At 56.2% G+C, this 11,823-nt stretch overlaps 1 protein-coding gene across 5 annotated transcripts in view; it reads right to left on the reverse strand.

Moving 5' to 3' along the window:
• Positions 1–856, reverse strand: part of AHNAK (AHNAK nucleoprotein) — a 99,252-nt gene extending 98,396 nt beyond the window's left edge. For 2 of the 5 annotated variants that reach the window (XR_004680725.1, XM_035013009.1), the window contains exon 1: positions 685–856. The gene's annotated coding sequence lies outside the window, so the exon portion shown is untranslated. The remainder of the gene's footprint in view (positions 1–684) is intronic. The other 3 variants (XM_035013008.1, XM_035013005.1, XM_035013010.1) reach the window with 2 other exon arrangements.
• Between the last annotated feature and the right edge of the window lie 10,967 nt (positions 857–11,823).

Here is an 11,823-nt window from a genome sequence, read left to right on the forward strand (position 1 = left end):
CTGCAAACTTCAGGCAGCGCGGCCTTGGAGGAAGAAGGGAGACTTCTGAAGCGGGGAACGCGGAGGGGCCAGACTAGGGCGGGGCAGCAGGAGGGGGGCTGAGAAAGGGAGAGGCTGGTGGTACCGAACTGGGTGGGGCCGGGAGGACTCCGGACGCACAGTTAGAGGCGGAGGTGTGGGGAGCGGGGAGGGACAGCGGAGGGGGCGCGGGGGTGGGGGGGCTCCGGGAGGGGCCGAGGGGCAGCGGCGGCGACCTCGGAAACTTCTCCAGTAAACACGGAATAGGAGCGGGAGCAGAGCGCTTGAGCCACCGCCCCAAAGAGAAGAAGGGGATGGGACAGGGACCCACGGGGGCCCCCAGGCCAGCAACGGGGCGCCCTGCCGCGCAACAGAACCAACAGTCAGCCCTCGAGAGAAATAAGGACTGGAGCAAAACACGCTTCGGAACGATTTTCCAACTTTGCCCAACTTGCGCCCCAACTCCGGAGGGAGGCACAGTTTGGCTCCCAGGGCGCGACGCGTCGCCTCCCCGCGCGGCCCCGGGCCGCCCAGCTTGCTCCACGCTGGTTGAATCCTCGCAGTGCGCCCGGCCCAAGCGCCTCGCCCAAGCCCTGCAGCCCCCCTCCCCTCACCGGTTCTCCGAGTCCTGCTCCCGCGGCGCCCCGGTGCGCCCGGTGCCCCTACCTGCGCGCTCAGCCCCCGGGCACAGCCGTAGCCCGCGCGGGGCCCCAGGTCGCGGTGCTGCGGCTGCTGCAGGCGGCGAGCCCCGGTCGGGGCGGGTCCGGCAGGGCGGGCGGTGCAGTCCCCGCGGCGGAGCTGCTCCGAGTGGCCGGGCCCCCGCGCGCGGAGGCGGCTCTTGTAACTCCGGCTCGGGCGGGCGGGTCTGCCCCGAGCAGCGAGGAGAGGGCGGGGCCGGGCGGGGCCGGAGCGGGGCTGGGACTGGCGAGCGGGCCGACCGACACGGACCCGGGAGCGGGCTGCTGGGGGGGTTGGGCACTGGGGGTCGCGGGGACGAGGGGGCGCCGCGCGTCCGAGGGGCTGCCTTCCCCCGCCCCGCTCCAGTGCCCCCTGCCCTGGCCCGCGCCTGGATCTACCCCCCAACGTTTTCAGTGTGTGGTCTCCCCGACAAGAAACTCCCCGAAGCTCCCTGAGGCTCATCCTCGCAGCTGGAACTGCGAATCAGCTCATTTTGCAAGAAGGACCAAGAAGTTCAGAAAGCCGCTCGGGGGCTTGGGTGCTGGGGCCGCGACCTTTAAGTTTTCTCTCAACCCAGGCATCTACACTTCAAATCCCAGGCCCCAGGCTCCTCACTTGGTTCCCAAGCTTCCTGCAGCCGCGCCCATTTCTCGCCTCCCCCCTTTCGGAGGGCCCCCCAATCCCTCCCCCCCCAAAACCGGTCTGTAGACGCTGGTCCCACCCCTGGAGTTAGGGTGCCCACGTGGAGTCACCAGTGCCCCACGCACCACGGTGCAGCTCCCGCCGCTGCAGCGACACGGGAGTCAGGCCGGCAGCCCTTGGCGGAGCAGAGCCGGAGGCCCACCTTCCTCTGAGGACTCCGGAGGGAAGCGGGAGCTCCAGCCTTGCCTCCACCTACCCACTTCTTATGCGAGCGCCTCCCCCACCTCCCCACTTGCAAGGACGCTATTTCCAAATTTACTGCCATTTCCCACAGCTACTTGAGATTTTATTAACCGTTTAATGATGGGGTGCGGGGGGGCCTTCTGACTACCCAGGCCCCCCTTCCACACTCCCATTCTCTTCTCCCCCACGAATCCTCTTATCCTCCCTCCTAGGTGGCCACCCACTACCCACATCAAGGCAGTTTTCCTTCCTTCCCAAATGCTGAGGAAGGAAGACCCCAGGCTGGGGCCCAGAGAAGACCTGGCTCCAGGCAGGAGCACCCTCCTCACAGCAAGATCATGAGTGGGCTGGGGCTGAGACCTGCGGCCCTGTCCTCTGAAATGGCAAACATGTTTACAAGCTAAAAATACCCAGCAGTCAACTCTGCTGCCAGCCCTGGGGGCTGTGTCCCAGGTCCAGTTACCAGCACAGGCCATGGGGGAGGGAAGACACGGCCAAGGAGCCTTCGCTGTGCATAGACTCACACAATGGACGCGGAGAGGTGGAGACACATGTGTAGACATTCAGACAGGTATAGACATGCAAAGACAGACAAAGCAGAGACTTGGGCACCAGCATTCTCTCTCTGTCTCTCTCTCTCACTCTGTCTCTCTCACTTGCTCCGGTGTGCAAGTGCGTTCTCTCCCCCCCACACACACACCGCACCCCCCACCTCTCTCTCTATCTCTCTCTCTCTCTCTCACACACACACACACACACACACACACACAGGCACCCAGATAGGGACTCAAACCCACGGCAGAGGCAATGGCAGGCACACACATCACAAACCCAGGCTTTCGAAAGAAGCACCTCCTCCACTGTGTTCTGTACCCCTTTTCTAGAACCTTATTAAAGAAAACATCTAGGGCGCCTGGGTGGCTCAGTGAGTTAAGCGTCTGCCTTCAGCTCAGGTCATGATCCCAGGGTCCTGGGATCGAGTCCCGCATTGGGCTCCCTGCTCAGCGGGGAGTCGGCTTCTCCCTCTGCCCCTCCCCCCTGCTCATGCTCTCTCTCCCTCAAATAAATAAATAAAGTGTTTAAAAAGAAAACATCTAAACTTTTCAACTTTGGGATGCTTTTTAAAAACAAATACCGAGGGGCGCCTGGGTGGCTCAGGCGTTAAGCATCTGCCTTCCGCTAAGGTCATGATCCCAGGTCCTGGGATCGAGCCCCGCATCCGGCTCCCTGCTCCACGGGAGGCCTGCTTCTCCCTCTCCCACTCCCCCTGCTTGTGTTCCCTCTCTCACTGTGTCTCTCTCTGTCAAATAAATAAATAAAATCTTAAAAAAAAAAATACCGAGAGCTCATTTCTCCCTTTACTAATGGCTTTTTAATTCTTAATTTCATTTTCAATGACATTTATTCAGCTTTTAACAAATGCAGCAAGAATACAGAGAAACTAAAGGGGCCTGTCATGCTGCGTGTGAGTCAGATAATCCCTGTTGACATTTTTTAAATAAAATCAATGCCTCCACCTGCTGAAGAATGTAAACAATGCAGAAAGGTAGAACAATAAAAAGTAAATGTCTCCCTCCTCCCCTACCCAATCCCTCTCCCCAAAAGTAACCACTGTTAACAGTTGACCGAAGGATTTTTAACTTTATGAATCACCTGTTTCCTTGAAAGTGCACATTTTCCCGGGACATATTTAAAAGGGGAGTGGATTTACACCTAGGTTTTTGGAAACATTGATGATGCGCCACAGAGACATAGGGGAGCTGCAGAAAGTCGATGGGAGTTTGGAGGGAGGGGCTGGAGCAGCGGGAAAGGACCAGTGGGGGAGGGTATGGATGTCGTACCCTCCCCGCTGCATGGGCTCTGTCAGCCCCCCGTGAGTGTAAGAGCAGAGGCTAGTGTCCTGGGCTCAAGGCCAACTTATCTGCTCCACTGTTTGTTCTGGCCACCCTCTTGGTCAACAGAAAAAAAGGCAGGAGAGGCTGGCTTGGGGAGCAGCTATGGGGTAGGGATTACTGTCCAGGTCCTTCATTCAGAGGTAGGAGTGTCATACCTGGTGGCGGGTGGTCCTGGAGACTGGCTCCTGCCCCATTGAGAGCTAGGAGAGGAGAGGAGGAGTAACCTAGACCCTTGCCCCGAAAACACACACACACACACACACACACACAACCCGCAATACGGATACCCACTGGAATGGGGAGCTGGGCTTTCCTAGGTCAGCCTCCTCGGCCCAGGGGAACGGAATATATTCAGCAATTTTCTTTTCTTTTTTTTTTTTTTAAGATTTTATTTATTTATTTGACAGAGACACAGCGAGAGAGGGAACACAAGCAGGTGGAGGGAGAGGGAGAAGCAGGCTCCCCGCTGAGCAGGGAGCCCAATGCAGGGCTTGATCCCAGGACCCTGGGATCATGACCTGAGCTGAAGGCAGATGCTTAACGACTGAGCCACCCAGGCGCCCTGATTCAACAATTTTCAATGGTGTAAGTGGAAACACACACTCTTTTGGAAATGTCTGCCAACCCTTCTCCTGCCCACTGCTGTAGCCCCCCCACCCCTCAGCCCCCAAAGCTACTACCGGAATGGTGATTGTGTCTCAGGCCACAGCAGGTACTATCATGTGTTAGATCATTTAATTCTCACATGCTCTGGGAGGAAATGGTCTCAGAAAGGGTTAGTGATTCACCTAAAGGCACACAGCCCTCAGAAGCAGGAGTCAAAACTCCCCCTGCCATCTAGGCTCCATGAGAGTGGGGATTTTCTTTTTTTTTTTTTTTTTAAGATTTTCTTTATTTATTTGAGAGAGAGCACATGAGAGGGGGGAGGATCAGAGGGAGAAGCAGACTCCCTGCCGAGCAGGGAGCCCGATGCGGGACTCGATCCAGGGACTCCAGGATCATGACCTGAGCCGAAGGCAGTCGCTTAACCAACTGAGCCACCCAGGCGCCCGAGAGTGGGGATTTTCTTGTTCTTTGTTGTCTGCCCTGTGCCTAGAGTAGTGGCTGGCATATAGCAATGGCTGAAGAAGTTTGTGGAATGAATGAATGAATGAACGAACGAATGAACTACAGGGATAACTGGCCCCAAAGCCCGTGTCTTTCTCACAACAGCATCCTGAACCCCACACTTCCTTTTACTCTCAGCCTCCAGGGAGCAATTCCCCCACTTATTGGCCTCTCATGCCGCCGCACAAACATTTATTGTGTGTGCAACACCAGGCCGGGGGCCTCTGCTGCTGGTGCTGGTGGTGCAGGGGATAAAGAGCCCGACAGGATGGGGCGCCTGGGTGGCTCAGTCAATTAAGCGGCTGCCTTCGGCTCAGATCCTGATCCCAGGGTCCTGGGATTGAGTCCCGCGTCAAGTCCCACATCGGGCTCCCTGCTCAGCGGGGAGCCTGCTTCTCCCCCTGCTTGTGTTCCCTCTCTCTGTCAAATAAATAAATCTTTAAAAAAAGAAAAAGGAGGGCACCTGGGTGGCTCAGTTGGTTGGGCGACTGCCTTCGGCTCGGGTCATGATCCTGGAGTCCCGGGATCGAGTCCCGCATCGGGCTCCCTGCTCAGCAGGGAGTCTGCTTCTCCCTCTGACCTTCCTCCTTCTCATGCTCTCTGTCTCTCATTCTCTCTGTCTCTCAAATAAATAAATAAAATCTTAAAAATAAAAATAAAAATAAAAATAAAATAAATTAAAAAAAGAAAAAAAGAAAAAGGAAAGAAAGAAAAAAAGAACCTGACAGGATGGAACCCCTGCCCTCACAGTGCTCCGTCCTGAAGGAAATGTATTCTGAGCTCCTTGCAGGTCCTATGCGTTGAAAATGGGACATTATCTTTTCTGCCAGGTCCTTTACACTGATACCTCACTCCCCCAACATACACTCACGGATACACACACTGTTTTTTTAATTATAAGGATCTCCCCCCCGTCCACCGTCTCAACTGTGCAAAGAAAACCTTTCTCTTTTTGAAGGTTTCAGATGCCTCTGTCAAAATAAGGGCTGGGGCGGGGCCGGGGGGGGGTTGTTCCAGGAAGACTTCAGGCCTCCTGCTGGCACGCACGCCCTCACCTTTCCAAGGTATCCGACCTCACAGGCCTGCGGATTCATTGGCAAAGCTACGTGAGTCCTAGGACTCGTCATCACTGGGATACCCCAGCTTCCCCAGAAGTTTTGCTCCCTCCCCCCGCCCTCTGCCCCCCCCCCCCCCCCCTGCACCGGAGGTTCCCTGATATTCATACGCATAGTGTGTGTGATGAACCTGGGGCTTCTTTGTTGCCAGGCAACGTGCCTCTGTTTTGTTCCTATTATGCCTGTTTCCATGGCAACCACAAAGGGAGCTCTGTGGGCAGGCCCCTTGCCAGGGGATTCCCCTTCCCCTCCCTCCTTGCCACAGTCCCCTTCTCTAAAATCAGTGTATTACAGGGAAGACAAGACGCCGGCTGCTCAGAGAGTAATCATGGCTTTTAAACTGTGATCCCAGCAAGGAAGTGAAGTGTGCAATCTGTTTGCCGTCTCTTTGAAAGCAGACTCCCCGCCCTTCCCACGAGGGCCCTTTGGCGTGTCAGCCTTAGAAGCAGAGAAATGACTATTACCCCTTCTTTGAGCCATCTGGGATCTCCCCAACCCCACCTCCACCCCATACACACACACCCAGAGAGGAGCATCTCCGCCAAACATCAGGCCCTTCGATGTTCCCTTTCATTGCTTCCTAATCTGTCTTCCCCAGTGATCTGGGATCCAGACATTATTGCCTAAGCAATTCTGAAACCCCAAACTCCTAACCCAAACTCAAAATATGAAGCCAAGTATTCCAGCTCAGTTCAAACCCCAACCTGTACTTAAACCTTGGACTTCAAATAAGGAGTTCCTGAATCACTCAGATCAGACAGCCGGGATACCGGAAACCCTCCCATTACACTCGGTCCTAATTGAAATCTTCAGGCCAAAGCAGAACCCAAGTTAAAGCTGATTAGAGAACAAGAGACAGCACACAGGGCTCTGAGTACAGACTCTGGGAGGAAAGAAGGCACAGAATGAGTGTCCAGGCAAGAGAAAGGGGACAAAGTGGGCAGGGACCGCAGGACAGGTGGACACGGTGAGAGATGGCCTGGAGGCTGGGGAGGTGTGGGTGTGCAGATGCGGGGAGAGCAAGAAGAGAGGGGAGATGTGGAGCCGAAGTTAAGGAACACAAGGGGGCGAAACACGAATGAATAGGGCTGTGAAGGGGAGGGAGGGGGGCAGAAAAGCAGAGCTCAGAACTGAGCTGGGGACGGGGCAGGCCAGCTGTAAACAGGAGTCGAGGGAGGGAGGGAGCCAGAATGAGCGGAGGGAGCAGCCAGCAGACGCCCCAGCCTGCTCCCCTCCCCAGCAGGGAGCAGGGAGCGGAGAGGGAGGGAGCACCAGCCTCCTCTCCCCTTTTTTGGAATCTGCCTTTCCGCCACCCTTTCCAACTTCCTCTGCCTTTCCTCCAGTTCCGGAGGGGTAAGGGGGACCAGCCCGGGTTTCCCTCCCTCTGCTGCTTGCACTTCCCAAGTCCAGTCTAAGGAGATTAGGCTGGGCAGTGAAGGCAGGGCCTCAGCTGCCCAGAGCCTGAGTCACCACATAGTTGAGGTTCCTGTCACTCGAAGTCCCGCCTCTGCTACACCCTGTGCCCTCTGCCCGCCCGGGACTTGGAGGACTTGGAGCGCTGGGGGTTGACCTGCCGTGGGACCTGCTCTACTTCTGTGTTCAATACCCAGCCAGGGCTGCTGGCAGCCTTGGATACCACCCTCTGTCTGCCCCCAAAACCAAGTGTGCTTGGTCCATCATAGTGGCCCCGCAACTTTGGGAGAAGCGCCGCCCTCCTGCTCTTAGGAAGCAAAATGACTCAGTGAGTGGCTTCGAGAACTGTGGAAAGACTTGCATGCACCCTTGATAAGTCACTTCCCCTCTCTGCTCATTTCCTCCTGGCTACAATAAAGGGACTACCTAATGGGGTCTCTCAGGTAATCCTGCATAAGGTACATTCTGTAAGTCTGAGTCCAAGAGATGGAGTGTTCCCACCGAGGAGGGTGGGATAAAGGAGTGTGTTTGCTCACCCCTGTCCTAACAGGAGTGGGTGGGGTAGGGCTCAGGCACCGCCACAATAGGGCAGCCAACACCCTTGGCAACTCAGTGATTCAGGCCCCACAGAGAGTCGGCCTGGCAGGAAAACACCCCGTGGCTTCCCTGTGACTCAGGGGAAATGCAGATCTCCCTGAAGAATGACTGGCCAGGGTCCCACTATAACCAACTCATCTCCCCTGCACCTAGAAAGTTTCTGGTCCCAGTGTAGCCCCCACTGCCCCTGATGGGCGCCCTAAGCTCATGGGACCGCCTCCCTGGCCTACTCAACTGCTTCCAGCCCTCCTACCTGGCCCTGGCAAGCCCTCTACCCTCGGCCTTCAACTCCATAGCCCTCCCTGCCCTGCCATGTCCCCTCAGTCACCCTTTGGCTCTGCCCATCCTCACTATCCACCCCCATCCTGGCAGAGCCAGCCAGATGATTGCAAAAGGGCTGAGCCAGCGGGAGAGGCCCTCACATGACACCTGTTCCTGCTTCGGAGGGGAGGGGGCAGCTAGAAGTAGAGGGAAGCACATTCCATGGGAGATCCGATCAGAAATAGCCCCAAACCCTGACCATCCGGCCCCCGCTCTGCCCATGGCCAGCCCATCGTGTAAACAGGCTCCGGTCAGTAGGCTCCCCCTTTGGAATCCTGAGGAAATGAGGAAAGCAGGGGGCAGGGGGAAGTTCCCGAAAGGGAGGGGGCCACAAGAATGAAAAGAGCCCCGGGAACATCTAGAGACCCAGGGTCACCAAGGACACCTTAGCCACCTAAGCAGTCCCACGTGCCCATGGCATTCTGCCTCTTCTGAGACACAGGTGACTACAGCACAGAGCTCAGCAGCCACCTTGACCGCCATTCCACCCATCGCTTGGGTGCTGAAGCGCTGGGACACCCCAGTAATTCCACTGGAGTAAAACGACAGCCTCTCCCGGGAGCCATGCCAGCCTCATTAGAGCAAACAGACAGGAGCAGGTGACTGTCTCCCTAACCTTTCGGGAGCACTGGCATTTTAGCTCCACGGCATGGGGGGCGGGGGCACGGAGAAGAGGGTGAGGACCCCAGAACGGCACTCCCACAGACGACCAGAGCAGCTGGGGAAGTTACCCTGCAGTGTAGGTACGGCTTGTGGGGTGCGCCAGGGAAGCCACAGTCACCCAGGAAAACCCACTTGACGTGTGGAGGGAAAGTTCTGGGTTCCGAGGACAAAGAGTGCTGGTTGCCATGAAAACCACAGTATTGATTTCAGAAATGACTGGGTGGATCCTCCAAAACACTTCATTCCTCTCCCTTCAACATTCTAGAGCCTTCCCCCACCTCTCAAAAGGGGAAGTGGCACTTCTGGGGCATGTGGGCAGCTGGTGGGATGGGTCTGACCCAGGGTGCAGAGCAGCTGTCCAGCTCCAGCTCAAACAGGAAAGGAAAAAAAGGAGACAATCGAGGTCTTTCTTGGAAGAACTTTAAAGGCTTTTGGCGTCTTAATAAGTGACTTAAGCAGAAGGGCCAACAAAGCTAAAATAAATAGCTGCTCATAACCAGTATCTACCGGTTTGTATACAGGCTGAACCAAGTCTCAGGCGTTCCCATTCACGCGCTGGGCTCGGTAAAGATTTCATCTGCCGCGGGGACAATGGATGGAGCTACAGAGTGTTATGCTGAGCGAAATAGGTACATCAGAGAAAGACAAATACCGTATGCTTTCACTCGTATGTGGAATTTAAAAAACAAAACAAATGAGCAAAGGAAAAAAAGAGACAAAGCAAGAAACAGACCCCTAACTATAGAGAACAAACTGGTGGTTCCCAGAGCGGAGGGGGTGAGGAGATGGGCGAAACAGGGGATGGGGATCAAGGAGTGCCCTTGTCTGATGAGCACTGCGGATAGATGGAAGTGTTCAGTCACTCTATGGTACAGCTGAAACGAATATAACACTGTGTTAACTACACGGAATTAAAATAAAGATTTCATCTGCAGTCAAAAGCACCTGAGCCCAGACCCCTCTCCCTTCTCCACCTCCTCTTCTGGACGCTCTAAGAGTTTGCCCAGTAAGTGGATAAAACGGCTTTCTCCTTCCATCTTACTCCAGCTCGCCAAGATCACGCCCTGTTCTCAGCCCCGACCCACTCACAAGGCCCCCTTCCCTTTCCTCCTCGCGACTCCGGCCGGGGCCCCAGCAGGCACGCGCTGCAGCGTGGGCGCCGGGATGCCAGCTCTAGGTGGTGCGTGGGTGGCACGAGCCTCCCCGGCATGTCAGGAAATGGGCCCAACAACCAGAGACGGCCCCCTGGCGCAGGCGCTCACTGGCCGCCGAGGCGAGCCGGGCGGGGCCGGGAGGAGCAGGGGAGCCAGGCCGAGCTCCAGCAAGCGCGGGGCCCCAGCCGGGATCGGGAGGGCGCGAGTCCCAAGCACAGCCCCAAGCCCGCGGCTGTGCGGTGACTCAGGCCTCCCCGGGGCAGGGCGGGACCGAACCAACTCCAGCTGGACCTCCCCTCTTTCCCCGCCCCACATCTGCCGCTAGAAACTCCTGCTGTTAACCTCTTTCTTGCCCACCAGGGCAGGGCAAAGACCCTCTAGTTCCACCCCGCTTTGCAGGCCAGCAGCTACCCTGCCCGAGGCCACAACACCCTGCCCCTGGGCTGCCCACCCCACCTCCGTTTGAGGGTCCTGGCCCTTCCCCAAGCACAGGCCTGGCTTCATCCAACAACCTGGCCCACTCTCCTCTGCACCAAACCGCCAAAGCTTGAGGCACCAGAGGCAGGACGTGCAGATGAGTCACCCTTCCTGCAGTCCGAGGGAGGCTGAGAGGCGGGATCCCCCAGACCCGCCCAGTCCCCGTTGGGGTGCCAGGCCTGCTGCCGCCCAGGTTCCAACCCCCTGCAGAAACCCCATTTTCCGCAGCTGGGCCCCACTCCTGGTCTCTGGCCTGCCCCTTCAAACCTTGTAGAACTGGGGTCTCTCCCAAGTCCTCAGCTACTGGTAAGGTCAAGGATACCGGGAAGGGGGTGAAGATTACACAAGCGAAGGAGCAGGGAGGTGTGGTGGGAAACGGATTTGTGAAGGGAGTCTGGCAGGTTAGGTGAGGCCCAGCACCCAGCGCAGGGCCCAGCCCAGCCAGCAACTAGCACTTTTAGATTCTAACCAAGAGCAGCCCGGAATGCTCGGAAGCAAGACAGCTGGCAAGTTTGGATCCAACTCAAGATGACCTGCCAGGGAGCAAACCCTGAGCAAGAACTAGCCCAACCTCACCCAGCTGGATTCCACCCTGGGACTCTCCTGCGCCCATTCTTCCCAGAACCCCAACTGTAGTCCAAGTACCCAGCTAGATGACTGCCCTACACTCTCCCAAGCTACCAGACCATGTGTACCTGAAAAGATCACCTTCTTCCCCTCCCAAGCTAAGCCCTTCTCTGTGCTCAGACTAAGGGTGGGAGAAAAATAACACATATAAAACCATAAACTAGAGACCAAAGGTTGAATCGTGACTGTTTCTGCATCTGCCTCAAAATGTGAATTGAACTAGAGCTTTCCAACTTCACCTAAACTGGTAATACACAGGGGGACCTTCAATGCTTTTCAGAAAAGACGACAGAAAAAAAGACAAAATAGAAACAAGGCCCTGTGGGGGCGCCTGAGTGGCTCAGTCGGTTAAGCGTCTGCCTTCGGCTCAGGTCATGATCCCGGGGTCCTGGGATCGAGTCCCGCATCGGGCTCTCTGCTCGGCGGGGAGTCTGCTTCTCCCTCTCCCACTCCCCCTGCTTGTGTTCCCTCTCTGACTGTGTCTCTCTCTGTCAAAAAAATAAATAAAATCTTTAAAAAAAAAAAAAAAAGAAACAAGACCCTGTGAAAAGAGCATGATAAAAATTAAGCTCAAGAGAGAAAAACTAGTACCCCCAGGTCTCAGTGGGTTCTTAGGTGGCAAGTCAGACTGCTCCACGTTCCAGGAAGCAGCAGGGCACATTTCCAGTACAGGCTCCAGTGACACCCACTGGGGTCCAAATCCTGTCTCCAGAGGCAAGTCACTTACATCTCTGAACCCCACTTCCTTGTGAGAAAGTAGGAATACCCCAGAGATGATCCGCAGCCAGGTTAGGGCCAACAGGCCAGCCCTGTTCTGAGTAGTCTGTGCCTGATATTCCTGCCTGTTTGAAATATTTCAACTAAGACCCTCGA

Source organism: Mirounga leonina, unplaced genomic scaffold (genome assembly GCF_011800145.1).
Source record: "Mirounga leonina isolate KUSES-001 unplaced genomic scaffold, KU_Mleo_1.0 Mir_166, whole genome shotgun sequence".
In the NCBI taxonomy this organism is placed as follows: Eukaryota; Metazoa; Chordata; class Mammalia; order Carnivora; family Phocidae; genus Mirounga; species Mirounga leonina.